Source organism: Bubalus bubalis, chromosome 22, assembly GCF_019923935.1.
Source record: "Bubalus bubalis isolate 160015118507 breed Murrah chromosome 22, NDDB_SH_1, whole genome shotgun sequence".
NCBI classification, from domain to species: domain Eukaryota; kingdom Metazoa; phylum Chordata; class Mammalia; order Artiodactyla; family Bovidae; genus Bubalus; species Bubalus bubalis.
The window spans coordinates 40401309-40417993 of record NC_059178.1 but is presented as its reverse complement, the minus strand read 5'-3'; the positions used below and the strand labels follow the sequence as shown (position 1 = coordinate 40417993).

The 16685-nt window shown below is 41.3% G+C and overlaps 1 non-coding gene across 1 annotated transcript; it reads right to left on the bottom strand.

The window, feature by feature from the left end:
• Positions 1–9333: 9333 nt before the first annotated feature.
• TRNAC-ACA lies at positions 9334–9406 on the bottom strand. Its single transcript has one exon. It is a non-coding gene; the product is annotated as a tRNA-Cys (tRNA).
• Between the last annotated feature and the right edge of the window lie 7279 nt (positions 9407–16685).

Here is a 16685-nt window from a genome sequence, read left to right as displayed (position 1 = left end):
GCAAGAGTACTGCAGTGGGATGCCATTGCCTTCTCCGAGTCCCAGCTGTAGGTAGGGTTTAATCACATAGAGTCATCACTCTTCTCTTGAGAGGGATCTGACATCCTGGCTTCATTAAGGACATTTGGAAAAGAGAAAAGAAAAAAAGATGCACTGCGTGTGAGACAAAGAATCTAAAGACAGCCCCGAACTAGACAGACATCAGACTTGTCGGCAGCCACTCCTGATAGGATCATGGAATGATGATTTTGGAAGTGTTGCGGAAAAAGAACTTTGAACTAGAATTCTGTGTCCAGCTATATTGCTTTTTAAAAAATATATTTATGTATTTGGCTGTGTTGGGTCTTAGTTATGGCACACAGGATCCTCCTTGCACTGCCTAGGCTTCTGTCTAAATTGTGGTGGGTGGGCTTAGCTGCCCTTTGTCATGTGGGATCCTAGTTCCCCACCCAGGGATCAAACCCACGTCCCCTGCATTGCAAGGTGGATTCTTAACCACTGGACTACCAGGGAAGTCCCCAATATTACTATTTAAATGTGAGGATGAAATAAAGATATCCCCAGACTCACAAAGTCTACAGTTTTACCAGATTTAAAACAAACAAACAAACTCTTTGACAGTAATCTTGGAGGAGAAATTTTAGCAAATAAATAAATATAGAGAAGAACTTTGGAATAAGGAGCAGAAAGGTGAGTGTATAATTTGGTGAAGTTAACTGTTGTAAATGTAAAATATACTATTGTGTAAAAAGGCAAGAGCTTCCACTTTGCTTTTAAATGAATATCCTCTTAAACATGAATGAGAAACCAGAAATCACCTGATAACTGGAGAAAGCCTTTAACATGAATACTGGAAATCAAATAAACAGATAAAAAAAAATAAAAGCTGGAAATAAAGACAATGCAGAGAGCAGAATAAGTTTTAGAAAGAGGGAAGAAAGAGAACTAAGAGAAGAGAACTATTAAAGAACAATTCAAGAATGTAAAAGCTACTTACAGAGACTGCTTAAAATCCCAAGTCAAGAAAACAAAGGAAGGAACGTTGGCTTCCACTCAAGGTGAAGAGTAACAGGGATGAGACTCTACACTCCTGTCTCAAACCAACAAAGCGAACGTGACACCTGCGTGAAACAACAGGTTTAAAGGCTGCAACCGGGCTTCAGGCGATGAGCAACAGTAACCTGTGAGACAAGAAGCGAATCAGGTGAGCCCTGTGACTGTCCAGCTTCCGGCCCAAAGAGAGTTTCCAGGCTGCAGGGCAGGGAGAGGGAACCCAGGCAGCATCCAGCAGTCTCCCTGAGTCCAGGAGCTGAGAGTCCCAGGGAAATCAAGGTGGCTGAAGCGCTCAGGACAGAGAGAGAATCCCAGAGATCTGCAGAGGGTCACCCTTGGGTATTCAGCAGAGAAATGACCAGCACAGGATTCAGAGCAAACTGCCTAAGGCTAGGGGCAAACCTTTCTGAAAGGATTGGAGAGCAGCGGCTGGCACAGGCACCCAGCTAGGAACAGTACCTATTCCCCCCAGCCAGACTGGAAAACTCATAATGAGCAGAACATTGAGCAGAATACTCAGAGAGGCCTTCCTCAATAAGGGGAAACAATTAGTCCTAAACTAAGCACCTTTCCTTTTGCCTTCAATCTTTTTCAACATCAGGGGCTTTTTCCAGTTGGCTCTTCACATCAGGTGGCCAAAGAATCGGAGTTTCAGCATCAGTCCTTGCAATGAATATTAAGGGTTGATTTCCTTTAGGATTGACTGGTTCGACCTCCTTGCAGTCCAGGGGACTCTAAAGAGTGTGGCAGAGGGTAAGATAATATAGATGGCATCACTGACTCAATGAACATGAGTTTGAGCAAACTCAGGGAGATAGTGAAGGACAGGGAAGCCTGGTGTGCTGCAGTCCATGGGGTCGCGGAGAGTCGAAACCACTGAACGACTAAACAACAACAAAACTAAGCATTACTCTGGACCTACAAGATTATAAAAGTAAGACTTGAAAGGATCAGACTTTTTCTGAGAAATATAACTGCATCGCAGACGAACGTTACCAATATTCACAGAACAACAACAACAAAATATGTAGCACCCAACAAAGTGAAATCCTCAATGTCCGGTATCAAAACAAAAGTCACCAGGTGATGAAAGAAGCAGGAAACTACAATTCACAGTAAGGAGAAAATATATCAATTGAAACCAACCCAGAACTGACCATTGTTATAATAAGCAGATGAAGATATTAAGACAATTATAACTGTATTCTGTATGTTCAAAAAGTTACATAGAAATATGAGATCTATTTTTTAAAAGACCTAAATCAAACATTTTGATTAAAAACTACAATGTATGAAATGAAAAATGCACTGGATGGCATTGATGGTGGATTAGATTTGACAGAATAAGGAAAAAAAGACCCTCAGTGAACAGTGGGACAATTTCAAGCAACCTAACATATATAAGTGGAATCTTCACAGCAGAGAGGAGAATGGTGGGGTCAAAAAGATACTTGACTTTATCATGTCTGAAAGTTTTCCTAATGTTTTGCAAACTAGAAATTCAAAGATCCAAGGAGCTCAATGAATCTCAAGCATTAAAAAAAAAAAAAATGAAGAAAGTGATACCAAGTCACAAAATATTAGGAAAAAATAATAAGGATGAGAAAATCTTAAAGGTAGCTGGGGCAGGAGGTGGGTGGAAGTTATATACAGAGAGACAGAGTAAGAACCACAGAATTCTTACTGAAAACAACATAAGCAAGAAGACATGGAGCAATATCTTTAAAATACTGAATGAAAAAACTGTTGACCTTAAATTCTACATCCAGTGAAAAAGTATCTTTCAAGAAATGAAGGTAATATATAAATGATTTCAGACATATAAAAGCTGAAAGAATTCATTATCAGACTTGCACTATAAAAAATGTTAAAGGACATCCTTCAGACAGAAGAAAAATGATGTCAGAGGTAAATCTGGACCTACACAAAGGAATTAAGTGCACCAGAAATGGTAACTACATGGGTAATTATATAAGATGTTTCTTATTATTTAAATTTCTTTAAAAAAAATGATAGCTTAACAAAAGTAATAACACTGTGTTGTGGGGTTTATAACAAATATAAACAAGTTGTAAACAAGTATAAAATGAATGACTGCTAGGAAGGGAGAAGCTTAAGTATCATATGTGAAAGGATATAATATCGTTTAAATACAGATTGTAATAAGTTAAAGATATATGAAGTAAACCCTAAAGCAACTACTCAGATATTAGAAAAGATTCATGAATTTGAAAATACAATAGAAACTATCCAAAATAAAACATACAAGAGAAAAAAGTCTAAAATGAATGAAGAGAGCATCAGTGAACTGTGGGATAATGTTGAGTGGTCAAATACACACACAGCTGGAGTCCCTGAAGACGAGGGGATAGAGGGATTGGCAGAAAAAACTCTGTAAAAATTATGGCCAAAACTTTCTAAATTCAATAAAATTATAGGTCTGCAGAACCAAGAAATTCAATAAAACCCAAGCACACACAAAAAAGAAGTTACACCAAGGCACATCATAATTAAATTTCTCAAAAGCAATGATAAAGAAAAAAATGTTTTAAATAGCTACAGGGAGAAAAAAGACATTACACAAAGACAAAGAATGACAGCAGATTTCCCACGGGAAAAAAATCAAGATAGAAGACAATGTAGCCACGTCTCTAAAATATTGGGGAGAAAAATCTATCAACCAAAAATTCTTTACTCAACAGAAGTACCTTTCAATAAAAGAAGGCAAAACGAATCCTGCTCCAGACAAACAAAAGCTGGAAGAATCTATCACCAGTAATCTGTACTAAAGAAATACTTAAGGAAGTCCTTCAGGCAGAAGGACAGTGATACCAGATGGAAAACTGGATTTATTCAAAGGAATGAAGAACAGCAACAGTAATTGTATGGGTAGGTACTGAGAAATGTTTTCATCCTTTAAATCGCATTGTAAGATAATTGACTGCTTAAGCAAAAATAATAACCATATAATGTGAGGTTTAGAAACAAAATATATGACAACAAGAGCACAAAAGCTGGAGGGAAGATATGGAAGTATACTTTGTTGCAAGGTCCTATAATATATATGAATTAGTATAATATCACTTGATACATTAAAGATGGCTACTCTAAACCCTAAAGCAAGCTCTAAAACACATGACAAAGAGTTATAGTTAGTAAAGCAACAAACAAGATAGAATCATAAAAAAAAATCCTCATTCAATCTCAAAGAAGGCAGAAAAAGAGGAAAAAGAACAAAGAACAAATGGGACAAACAGAAAACAAATATCAAGATGAGAGACTTAACCGTAACCACTAATCACATGCAATGTAAATGCTCAGATTGTTTGGATGAAAAAGCAAGACCCAGCCCTAAGCTGCTTCTAACAGAAGGAATTGTATTAGAAATCAGAGAAAGATCTCAGGAAAACCCCAAATATTTAGAAACTAAATAGCACACTCCTAAATGACCCATGAATCAAAAAGAAGTCAAACAGAAAATTAGAAAATACTTTGAAGAGAATGAAAATGGAAGTATAATATACCATAATCTGTGGGATACTGCAGTAGGAGTGATTAGTAGCACTAAATACCCATATTAGAACAGAAGAAATGTGTCAATTCAGTTATGTCAGCTTCCAACTTAGGCAACTGCAAAAAGAACGTTAGATGCCCAAACTTGTTCATCTTACAGCTGGAAGTTTGTACTCTTTCCCCAGTAGCTCTTCTTTCCCCCAACTCCCCAAACCCTGGCAACTACCACTCCATTCTGTCTCTCTGAGTTTGATGTTTTAGATTCTACATATAAGTGATACCATACAGTATTTGTCTTTTCCTATCTGACTCATTTTACTTAGCACAATGCATTCAAGGTTCATCCAAATTGTCAAAATGGCAGGATTTTCTCCTTTCTCACAGCTGAAAAATATTCTATTGTAACTTTTGGGGGTCATACAAGACTCTATTTTTCCATCTCTATGTTTAATATGGAAATAAAAATAAAATTAGATGAAAAATGTATCAATTCATCTATTGGTGGACACTTTGGTTGTTCCCATATCTTGGCTATTGTGAAGGAAACTGCAATGCGCATACGAGAACAGCTATCTCTATAAGATCTTTACTTCAGTTCCTTTGGAAATATACCCCAAAGTGGAATTGCTGAATCATACATTGGTTCTATTATTTTTTTGTGTGGAAACTCCGTACTGTTTTCCATGTGGCTGCACCGAGTTGCATTTTTACTAACAGTGAAAAAACAGAGAAAAGGGTTCCCTTTTCTCTACACCTACTTCTACACTTGCTCCTGTCTTTTTGACAATAGCCATTCTAGGTGTGAGGTGATATCTCATTGTGGTTTTGAGTTGCATTTTCCTGATATTTGTCATGCTGAGCACCTTTTCATGTACCTATTGGAAAGCTGAGGAATCTTAAAGGAAAGAGCTAAAATCAAAAAATCCCAAGAGATACAAATGAAAGATAATGGAATGGAAAATCAGAGTTTAGTCTGGTAGGTCAAATTATAGGATTCTAAAAGCAAGTGTCATTGATGCAATTAAAGTATACATGAAAGAGCACCATAGGGACTTCTCTGGTGGTCCAGTGGCTAAGATTCCACACTCCCAATGCAGGGGGCACCCACATGAGATCCCTGATTAGGAAGATCCCACATACTGCAGCTTGCATGCCACAACTAAAACTTCCGATTGCCACAACTAAGCCCAGGTAAATAATTAAATTTAAAAATTAAATATTTAATTGCACCCAAATAAATAATTTTTAAAAAACACCATAGCTTTTAAAGATTAATGAATTATGCAAGTATGCACATTAAACATATAAGAGTTGGAAGCTGGGTTGGGGTCAAATGGGAGTGGCACTCAGAGATGGGGAATACACAGGAAAAGCAAAACGGAGCTCGTGTAGACTGATTAAGACAGTATGGGTTTATAAGGAGTATCTCTGCCCTTCTGAAGACAGGAAGAGAAAGCTTAGGCCTCTAAGAAATGTGATGCTTAGAAAATAAGAAAATAATTCAAAAGATCAGCCATGTGGAAACAGCTTTGAAAGGGAACTTCTTTATTTTTTCTTCCCTCCCAGCTTTACTGTCTCGTGGCTTGAAAGGAACAAATCAAAGGGGAAATAAGATTCATTGAAATTGGATTATTTTAAAATGGTAATTTAATAATATTTCCTCTCAAGAGAGTAAAAGTATAGTGCAGGCTGAAGCTGGCACTTATCTAAATTTCATTTCACTCATAGCAAAGTAGCAAGCGACAGCATGATTTATACCTCTATCAGAAAATTGTGAGAAAGCCTTTTAGCAGTAGCATCCTACCAAGAAACAAAGCAAGGATGCCACAAGAGCACCTTTAGTATTTCCTTCATTTGTAGGATGAGGCCATTCACTGTCTAGCTCCTGTGGAACAATTTCAGGCTCAATTTCTATCCCACCCCTGGTGAAAGTGAAAGTCGCTCAGTAGTGTCCAACTCTTCGCAACTCCATGGACTACATAGTCCATGGAATTCTCCAGGCAAGAATATTGGAGTGGGTAGCCTTTCCCTTCTCCAGGAGATCTTCCCAACCCAGGGATCGAACCCAGGTCTCATGCATTGCAGGTGGATTCTTTACCAACTGAGCCACGAGGGAAGTCCAGGAATACTGGGGTGGATAGCCTATCCCTTTTCCAGTGGATCTTCCCGATCCAGGAATCGAACTGGGGTCTCCTGCATTGCAGATGGATTCTTTACCAACTGAGCTATCAGGGTTACTTAACTTCACCTATCAGACTAACTCATTTTTCCACCAATAGACCTTGAGATTTCCTGACCATCTGCCTGGGAAACATCCCTTGAGTGGGAAGTCCGTCCAGCAGTGCCCTGCTCAATCCTTACCCATCTGCTGTAATCCTGTCACCTTTCTCTTATCCTAAGTTAACGTCCCATTTATGAACTGCTGGAGCATTTACTTTATACACCATCCTTTGGCAGATAGTTATTTTAACATTTTGAAGATATCATTCCATTGTCTTCTAGATTCCATTGTTTCTGCTTAGACGTCAACTATAAATGTACAGCTTAATATCTTTCATTAATTTTTGAAAATTCTCAGTTATTAACTCTCCAAATACTGCTGTGTCCCCTTCATCCTCTTCCTTCCTTCCTTATGAGACGCCTCTCTGTTGTAACTTTTTGTCTTTTGCCTTCACGTCTCAATACTGTATTCTGGATACTGTCTTCCAATCCATTAAGAATTCAATTAGTTCTCTCTTCAGCTCTCTGTGCCACTGTTAAGACTATTCCCTGACTTAATAATGTGATTGTTGTATCTATAGTTCTAGAATTTCTCTCTTTTTTTTTTGAAGATGCTCAGTAAATGTTTATCAAATGAGTTGAATGAAGATCACCAAACTCCACGATGCCACAGATGTAAAACTGCATAGAAAAATACCCACAAATGAAGCTTTACAGTGTCTTTTCCACATATTTCTTTCACTAATATACTCAATATTTTGTAATATTTACATTTGTTTTCAACAGCTTTTGTACTTTTATGGAATAAAATGAATTTCCCAAAACTTTATAAAGTGCACATACAAGGGTATGACCTCTAATGGCTTAACTTTTGATTATTTCCTGGGAACCAGTCAGGTCCAAGATCAGAAACCCACACATAGAGATGAACCTGGAGCAATGGACAACAAAACACTGTTGCTTTTTTTTTTTTTTTTACAGTTTATATTTCTCTGTCAAAACTCTCAGTTTCATCTTTCATCTCTTCATGCACATAGCAAGCATAATTATTTTTAAGTCTGAGTTTTATAACCATATCTTCTGTGGGTCTCTGGTTTCTGCTGCTTGGTTTTGTTCCCTTGTATGCTTGGTTAGTTTTTTTTTTTAATCAGGTGAAATTAATATAACATCAAAATAACCATTTTAAAGTATTCAGTTCAGTGGCATTTAGTACATTCACGATGCTGTGTAATCACTTCCTCTATTCAGTTCCAAGATGTTCTTATCACTCCAACAGAAAATGCCGGACCCACTAAGTAGGCGCTTTCATGTCCCCTCCCCCACCGTCTGGCAACTACCCATTTGCTTTTCGTCTCTATTTATGTCCTTATACTAAATGGATTTCTTATAGGCAGCATGGAATTCGGTCTTGCTATGCTTGGATCCCTTTCCTCGTACTTTCATCTGAAAATTCTCAAAGCAATGTCTTGTTTAGTCACTCAGTTGTATCTGACTCTTTCGAACCCCATGGACTGTAGCCCACCAGGCTCCTCTGTCCATGGAATTTCACAGGCAAGAATACTGCAGTGGGTTGCCAGTTCCTTCTCCAAGGGATCTTCCCGATCCAGGGATCGAACCCGGGTGTCCTGCATTAGCAGGTGGATTCTTTACCGCTGAGCCACCACCAGAGAAGCCCCCTCAAAGCAATAAGCTGGGGCAGTCATTTGTTTCCTTTATCACAGGGATCACTGTCCTCTGTTGCCTGATGTCCAGGCTCTTGACAACCATTGTTTCATATATGTCATCCTTTTTTTTTTGTTTTCCTTTTCTTTTGGTTGTTTCAGATAGGAAAGTAAATACAGTCTCTGCTACTCTACCTTGGCTAGGAGCAGAATTCTGCTGCTTTTTGAAAACATAATTTACGTGCTTTGGTTTAGCAGTTAAATTCATTCTATTCAATTTAAATTTTTGTTTTGAGGCATGCTGTCGTTTAATCACGTTTTAACAAATCCTGACATTCAGTATAGCTTGTATTGTTATAAAATATGCCCATGTCTTCCACGTTAAGCTTCCTTGCCTGCAACCAGCAAATGCCAGTCTCCACACCCTTTCTTCTCTGAGAGCTAGAACAAACAGCATGTGTTCATGAACTGCTGAAGGTTCCCCTAGTCATCAGATACACTCCTACTTTAGCTGGCCACTCTCTAAAATTGAGACCATAACCCTCACCAACGCTTAGGATGTCCATAGACCCCTTGGGCTCTAGGCAAGCCACTTAATGCTCTGGGGCAGGGAGGGGGAGTTGATACTCATTTTTAAATCCAACATAGTTAACTTTCATGTGTTGGTAGATTTTTTAAAAATAATTCACATTTATATGAAGATTTTTTTGAGTTTTTCTCCTCTTTCCTAATCCTTGAATTTTTTTTTTTCCCACCAGCCTATTAAGTGAAAGAAAGTGAAGTCTCTTTGCGACCCCTTGGACTTGTAGCCCACCAGGCTCCTCCATCCATGGGATTTTCCAGGCAAGAATACTGGAGTGGGTTGCCATTTCCTTCTCCAAGAGATCTTCCTGACCCAGGGATTGAACCTGGGTCTCCTGCATTGTAGGCAGACGCTTTACCGTCTGAGCCACCAGGGAAGTCTATAGCTGCTGCTGCTGCTGCTAAGTCACTTCAGTCGTGTCTGACTCTGTGTGACCCCATAGACAGCAGCCCACCAGGCTCCCCATCCCTGGGATTCTCCAGGCAAGAACACTGGAGTGGGTTGCCATTTCCTTCTCCAATGCATGAAAGTGAAAAGTGAAAGTGAAGTCGCTCAGTCATGTCCGACTCTCAGCGACCCCTGTCCAATCCCACCTACCCTGTCCTGGGGTGGAACTTCATCTCAGAACCTCTGGTGCTGTAATATACATGTGATCAGTTGCCATTATAGTCTGGTGAGAGGCAGAACTCCATGAGCATTCCTATTTACAGGATGACTAGATATCACCCTGGCTTTGACGTACTACCACCATGGAGCATTTAAACAAAAAGTAGTTTAGTCATGCTGCAACCTCACCCACCTTAGAAACACCTTCCCTGCAGCTATTGCTCCATCTGGTTACTTATGAGTAACCACAGATCCTCTTGTCATAGCAGGTCTAGTAATTTGTTGTCATTGTTGTTCAGTTGCTCAGTCATGTCCTACCCTTTGCAACCCTGTGAACTGCAGCATGCCAGGCTTCCCTGTCCTTCCACTATCTCCCAGAGCTTGCTCAAACTCATGTCCATTGAGTTGATGATGCCATCCAACCGTCTCATCCTCTGTTGCCCCCTTCTCCTCCTGCCCTCAATCTTTCCCAGCATCAGGGTCTTATCCAATGAGTTGGCTCTTCAAATCAGGTGGCCAAAGTATTGGAGCTTCAGCTTTAGCATCAGTCCTTACATGAATATTCAGGGTTGATTTCCTTTAGGATTTATTGGTTTGATCTCCTTGCAGTCCAAAGGACTCTCAAGAGTCTTCTCCAGCACCACAGTTCAAAAGCATCAATTCTTTGGTGCTCAGCCTTCTTTATCATCCAACTCTCACATCCATACATGACTACTGGAAAAACCATAGATTTCACTATATGGACCTTTGTCAGCAAAGTGATGTCTCTACTTTTTAATATGCTAGGTTTGGGTTTGTCATAGTTTTTCTTCCAAGGAGCAAGCGTTTTTTAATTTTATGACTCCAGTCACCATGTGCAGTGATTTTAGAGTCCAAGAAAATAATATCTGTCACTGTTTCCACTTTTTCCCTATCTGTTTGCCATGAAGTGATGGGACTGGATGCCATGATCTTTGTTTTTTGAATGTTGAGCTTTAAGTCAGCTTTTCAGCAATAATAATAAAAACTTTAAATTTCATTCTTGGGCTGGGTTTCCCATCACACCTGCAGGGGGAAACATTCTAAAGCTTCTCTCTTTTCCCTCCAACCTCTTTTATGACTTTCACCCCACCCTTTGCTGTGACCTCGCGGGGTGGAGGGGAAGGAAGGGCAGGAAGTGCTTGTGTAACTTGGAATTCCATGATGCTCTGGCATCAGCCCTCCCCATGAAGCAAGTCCTTTCTTCCTGGAGGTATTTTTGTGGATTCTTCAATGATCTCCTAGTCTCTGGGGATCTCTTTGCAGTCTGTCACTCAAGACTCCTTCCTCAGCCTCCAGGTGTCTGATGGAGCCTCAGAACTGTGGGGTTCTGAGCATCGGGGAGGCTTCTCGGTTGGGATACAAGCTGACCCCAGGCCAGCTTTCTCGTTTGAGTGGCTGAGCCTGGTCCTTAGGAAACACTCATGCCTTCCCTTGGTCACTTGGGAAAATAGCACCTGGGTCCAAACTGGGCTGACGGGAGCCCTCTTCTCGGTCTTGCTGTGCTTAAAGGCACACGCAGTGTGTGAAGGGTTTACTCACGGTTGCTGCTGTTCTAAAGCAGGAAGGTGGCAAAAATGCCAGGAAACAGAAATGTCTTAAGGGGAAGGGACAACCTGACCAGCTGGACATGTCAGTGAAGGTTCAGCCTCCCCTCAGGTCCAGAAACACTGCCCCTTTGTAGGCCGAGTGAGATTTTGTTCCAGAATAGAAATGGAAACATGTGCATACACCAGGTGGCTTTCAGGGCAACAAATACAGTGTCCTTTGACCCATATTCATATCTAGAAACCTGAATGTGAGCAGAGGTCATGAGGACTCCTCTGGACGCCACTTGTCTGGGGCTGACTCCCCAGATGGCAAAGCCACTGCACCCAGAACTGAAACCACTCAGAAGAATTTAGCACAAAGAGCTGTTGACCGAGGTGTCACAGGGCGGGGTAGGGTGGGGTGGAGCTTGCCAGAGGAGATAAACAGAAGAGGGAAGTTATCAGGATTGAGTCACTAACTCGCCCAGTGGGTATGGCAGGTCATATCTGAGAAACTCAGAGCAGAGCTTGAAGGAGCCTCCTGGAGATCAAGCAGTCTGCCCTTGGCAATCCCACTTGAGTGTCACAGATGAAGAAAAAACAGATAATAATAATGGTGGGGGTGGGGATTTAGTCGCTAAGTCATGTCCGACTCTTGAGACTCCATGGACTGCATAGCCCGCCAGGCTCTTCTGTCTATGGAATTTTCCAGGCCAGAATACTGGAGTGGGTTGCCATTTCCTCCTCCAGGGGATCTACCCGACCCATGGACTGAACATGCGTCTTCTGCATTGCAGGCAGGTTCTTCACCAACTGAACCACCAGGGGAAGCCCCAGTAATAATAATACCTGCATTTTTTTAAGCACTTCCTTTCAGTGTAAGCGATTTCCTAGGTGCTTAGGAAAGACTGTCTCATTTATTGTTACCTCCTTTACTTCTCAGGACAATCCCACGTGGCAATTGCTCTCATTGGCTCCATTTTACAGATGAGGGCACAGAGACTCCGAGAGGTCCTTTCACTTGCCCAGGTGCCCAGGCAGGAAGGGCAGCACCTGGAGGCGGGCCTGTGCACGTGACCCTGGGATTTCCCAACACCGTCACACAGTACAGCGGACGAGCTCACTTGGAACCAGGTTTAAGATCTGCAAGGGCGGTGCAGACCTGTTCTACACTTCAGGTTCAGAGTCCATAAACAGTGTCGTTGCTTTGGAAATATCAGATTGAAATGCTCAGGGTACAGTGTGAAGACGAGGCCACCAAGGGAAAAGCAGAGGTGTGAAAGCATGCCAGCCATATTCACCAGAGCCCCAGGCGTCCTGCAAATCAGTCCCTTTTGAGAAATGGAATATTTCCTGCCGTATCAGGAAACTAAGATATCACAGTCATCAACTCCAGAGTGAGTTCCTGGGGCCTAAGGGCCCTCAGGGCAGAAGATGCCCTGGAGGAGGTCATGGAAATCTGCTCCAGTGTTCTTTTCTTTTTAATTATTTATTTTAATTGGAGGATAATTACTTTACAATATTGTGGTGGGTTTTGCCATACATCGATGTGAATCAGTCACAGGTACACATGTGCCCCCCTATCCCGAACCCCACCCCACCTCCCTCCAGTATTCTTGCCTGGAGAAAATCCCATGGGCAGAGGAGCCTGGCAGGCTACAGTCCATAGGGTCTCAAGGGTAGGACACGACTGAGTGACTAACATTTCACCAAGCACATTTAGATCTCCTTACATTAGGGCACCAAGAATATCTGATTCCATCTCTGAGCCAGTTTCCATTACACCAGTTAAGCTGTTTCCTATGCCTAAAAACTAGACTCTATAAATCCCTTCCACTAGTTAACACTCTGGGTGGTTGTCATGATGGGGAAACATCCCTAAACCCAGGGGTTGTGTTCATAGTAGGGTTAGTAAAACACACACACACACACACACACACAAACACACACACCGTGACCCACACCATATGTGCCCCAGACCCCGCGGGGCCCTGGAGGCTGGGGGTGAGTCCCAGAGGAGGATGATCACACTGCAGGTTGTGACTTTTTTTTTTTTTTTTTTTTGGTGACTATTTTTTAAGTCAACACTTTGCAGGCCTCCAGAGAGGGGGTTGACCAGGCGACAGGTGTGAGACCAGGGGGAAGAAGGACGGCAATCTTGGCATTGAGGAGGACGGGCCAGGAGAGGGAAAGAGGTGAGAAGCCAGGGAGCAGACCCTCGAGAAGCGGGAAGGCCTGAAAGAAAGCACCAGGCTCTAAGGGACTGAAGCGACTTAGCAGCAGCAGCAGCCTCTAGGAGGGAAGGGCTCTGGACAAGCAAAGGCCTCTGCGAGGAGAGAGTGAACTACACCTGAGAAGGTCTTGGGGTGGGGGATTTGGGGGGCAATGGGCAGGGGGATGACTGCGTGAAGGTCATGGGCCCTTGAGGGAACAGAGCAGATTTCAAGGGACAAAGAAAGGAGAACATACCCCAGAAACTGCCCAGTGTTTGCAGGCAGAGTGTTGACTACGGCCTCGGGTCTGCTGGTGTAGAATTTACACGTTCCCACAGCAGCCCCCACCCCCACCCCGCCCTCAGGGCCCCAACCGTTGAGCTGTGCATGCGCAGTCCACGCCACCGCTCTGCCGCATTCAAATACATCGCCCCCAAGCGTTCCAACCTCTCCGAAGGAACACCCCAACTCATCGTCCGCGGAACTGCTTGGGCCCTTAGCACGCCCTCCAAATGTGTTATTTTTGTTCCCTCTGTGAGTTTGTGTTCCCACCAGATTGTGAGTACTTAAGTCGTGACTTCTTCATCTGGGTATCCCTTCAACAGCTCCCTGACCCTAAAGACAGTTGTTTAGATATTAACAATAGTAGTTTGTCAACTCTACCAAGATGGGAATAAGTGGTCATCCCCGGCCACAGCCAAAGGCACGGGTGAAACAATGAACTTGAAAATCGTATTCACCTTGCGCCCTCTTGTGGAGAAGAAGGCAAAAACACTATATTACTGCTGTGGACCATTTCACCTTCTCCTCTAATTATAGTGATGATACAATATTGAGTTAGATCAGATCAGTCGCTCAGTCGTGTCCGACTCTTTGCGACCCCATGAATCGCAGCACGCCAGGCCTCCCTGTCCATCACCAACTCTCGGAGTTCACTGAGACTCACGTCCATCGAGTCAGGGATGCCATCCAGCCATCTCATCCTCTATCCTCCCCTTCTCCTTCTGCCCCGAATCCCTCCCAGCATCAGAGTCTTCTCCAATGAGTCAACTCTTCGCATGAGGTGGCCAAAGTACTGGAATTTCAGCTTTAGCATCATTCCTTCCAAAGAAATCCCAGGGCTGATCTCCTTCAGAATGGACTGGTTGGATCTCCTTGCAGTCCAAGGGACTCTCAAAAGAGTCTTCTCCAACACCACAGATCAAAAGCATCAATTCTTCGGAGCTCAGCCTTCTTCACAGTCCAATTCTCACATCCATACATGACCGCAGGAAAAACCATAGCCTTGACTAGACAAACCTTTGTTGGCAAACTAATGTCTCTGCTTTTGAACATGCTATCTAGGTTGGTCATAACTTTCCTTCCAAGGAGTAAGCATCTTTTAATTTCATGGCTGCAGTCACCATCTGTAGTGATTTTGGAGCCCAGAAAAATATTGAGTTAAAATATATTTAAATACAAATATGGGCTTCCCAGGTGGTGCTAGTGGTAAAGAACCCGCCTGCCAATGCAGGAGAAACAAGAGACGCGGGTTCCATCTCTGGGTCAGGAAGATCCCCTGGAGGAGGGCACAGCAACCCACTCCAGTATTCTTGCCTGGAGAATCCCATGCACAGAGGAGCCTGGTGGGCTACAGTCCGTAGTGTTGCAAAGAGTCAGACATGACTTAGGCGACTTAGCACACACACACAGAAATACAAATATATCTGTCAATATTTAATTTTAATATTATCATACATTTAAATGATGACTCTAAATATAGGTATAATACAAAATCATCTTTTCCATGTTATGATTTTGTAAGTATTGCTTACAGATGAGCCAGAAACTATTATATATTTTCCTTCTGGTGATATCCTTCTATGTTTTTGCTCTTGAAAGATCATTACATTGCTTCATTTTTTATAAGCTTGGTTTTCTAGGTGTTGTCAACATTAATGGCAAAACTCTCTTAATGAAGCTGTAAGGGTCTCTCAGTATTGTTAAACAAATCTGGAACCTTCAACAATACTATTAAACACTAACTGAGTAGGAAGGTGGGGGAAAAAATAAGTGAAGGGGATTAAGAGGTACAAACCTCTAGTTATAAAATAAATAAGCTACAGGGATAGAATATACAGCATAAGGAATATAGTCCACAATTTTGTACTATCTTTGTGTGGGGACAGATTGTTACTGGGTCTACTGCATGATCAGTTCATAATGTATGCAAAAGTCAAATCACTATGTAGTACACCTAAAACTAACATAACACAGTACATTAACCATATTTCAATAAAAGTTGAACATAAGTTAAAATTTAATTTTTATTAAAGTATTCTTGATGTATAATATCATGTTAGTTTGAGGTATACAGCACAGGGATTCAGTATTTTTGCAGATTATATTCCATTATAGATTATTACAAGATAATGGATATAAAATGGATATACTAAACAGTATATCCTTTAAATTAAAATAGTTTAAAATAAAACTGACTGGAGCGATCCTCAGTGCTACCACTTACAATGAGCTTCTTTACCCCCTCATCTGGTGCACAGCTAAAATCCTGAGATCCCACACTTGCTTGCTTCTCAGTCTTTTGATGAATAGAAGTTCTGAATTTTAATAAGACAAAATTGTCATTTTTTTTTCCTTTTTTGGCTAGTGCTTTTAGTGTCCTATTTTTAAATTTGCTCCCATCTCCATACATTGAATATGTTTTCCCATGTTATATTCTGAAATCTTTATAGTTTTGCTATGCACATTTAAGTCTAAAAGTGACTTGGAAATTATTTTTATGTATGGTGTGAGGTAGGGACAAAATTTTCTATATAGGTAATTAATTGATCCAACATCATTTATTGAAAAGACCACTCTTCACTCACCGTTCTGCAGTACTATTTATGTCATCAAGTAACCATACACGTGTGAATCTATTCCTGGAACTTTTAATCTCTGCCATTAATATGTTTATCTATTCTTATATTAATACCACACTTTTTTAGTTACTGTAGACTTTAAATACATCTTAGTAGCCAACAGAACAAGTCCCACCATCTTATTCTTCTCCTTTGAGTGTCTTGGCTCCTCTTCAAACAATTCAACATCAAAAAAATAAACAAGCCAATTAAAAAGTGAACAGAAAAAAAAAAAAAAGAAAAAAAATGAGCAAAAGACCTCAACAGACCTTTTCTCAAAGGGGACATTCAGACAACAAACAGACACATAAAAACATGCTCAACACTGCTAAGCATCAAGGAAATGCAAATCAAAAGCACTATGAGATATCACCTCACACCTGTCAGAA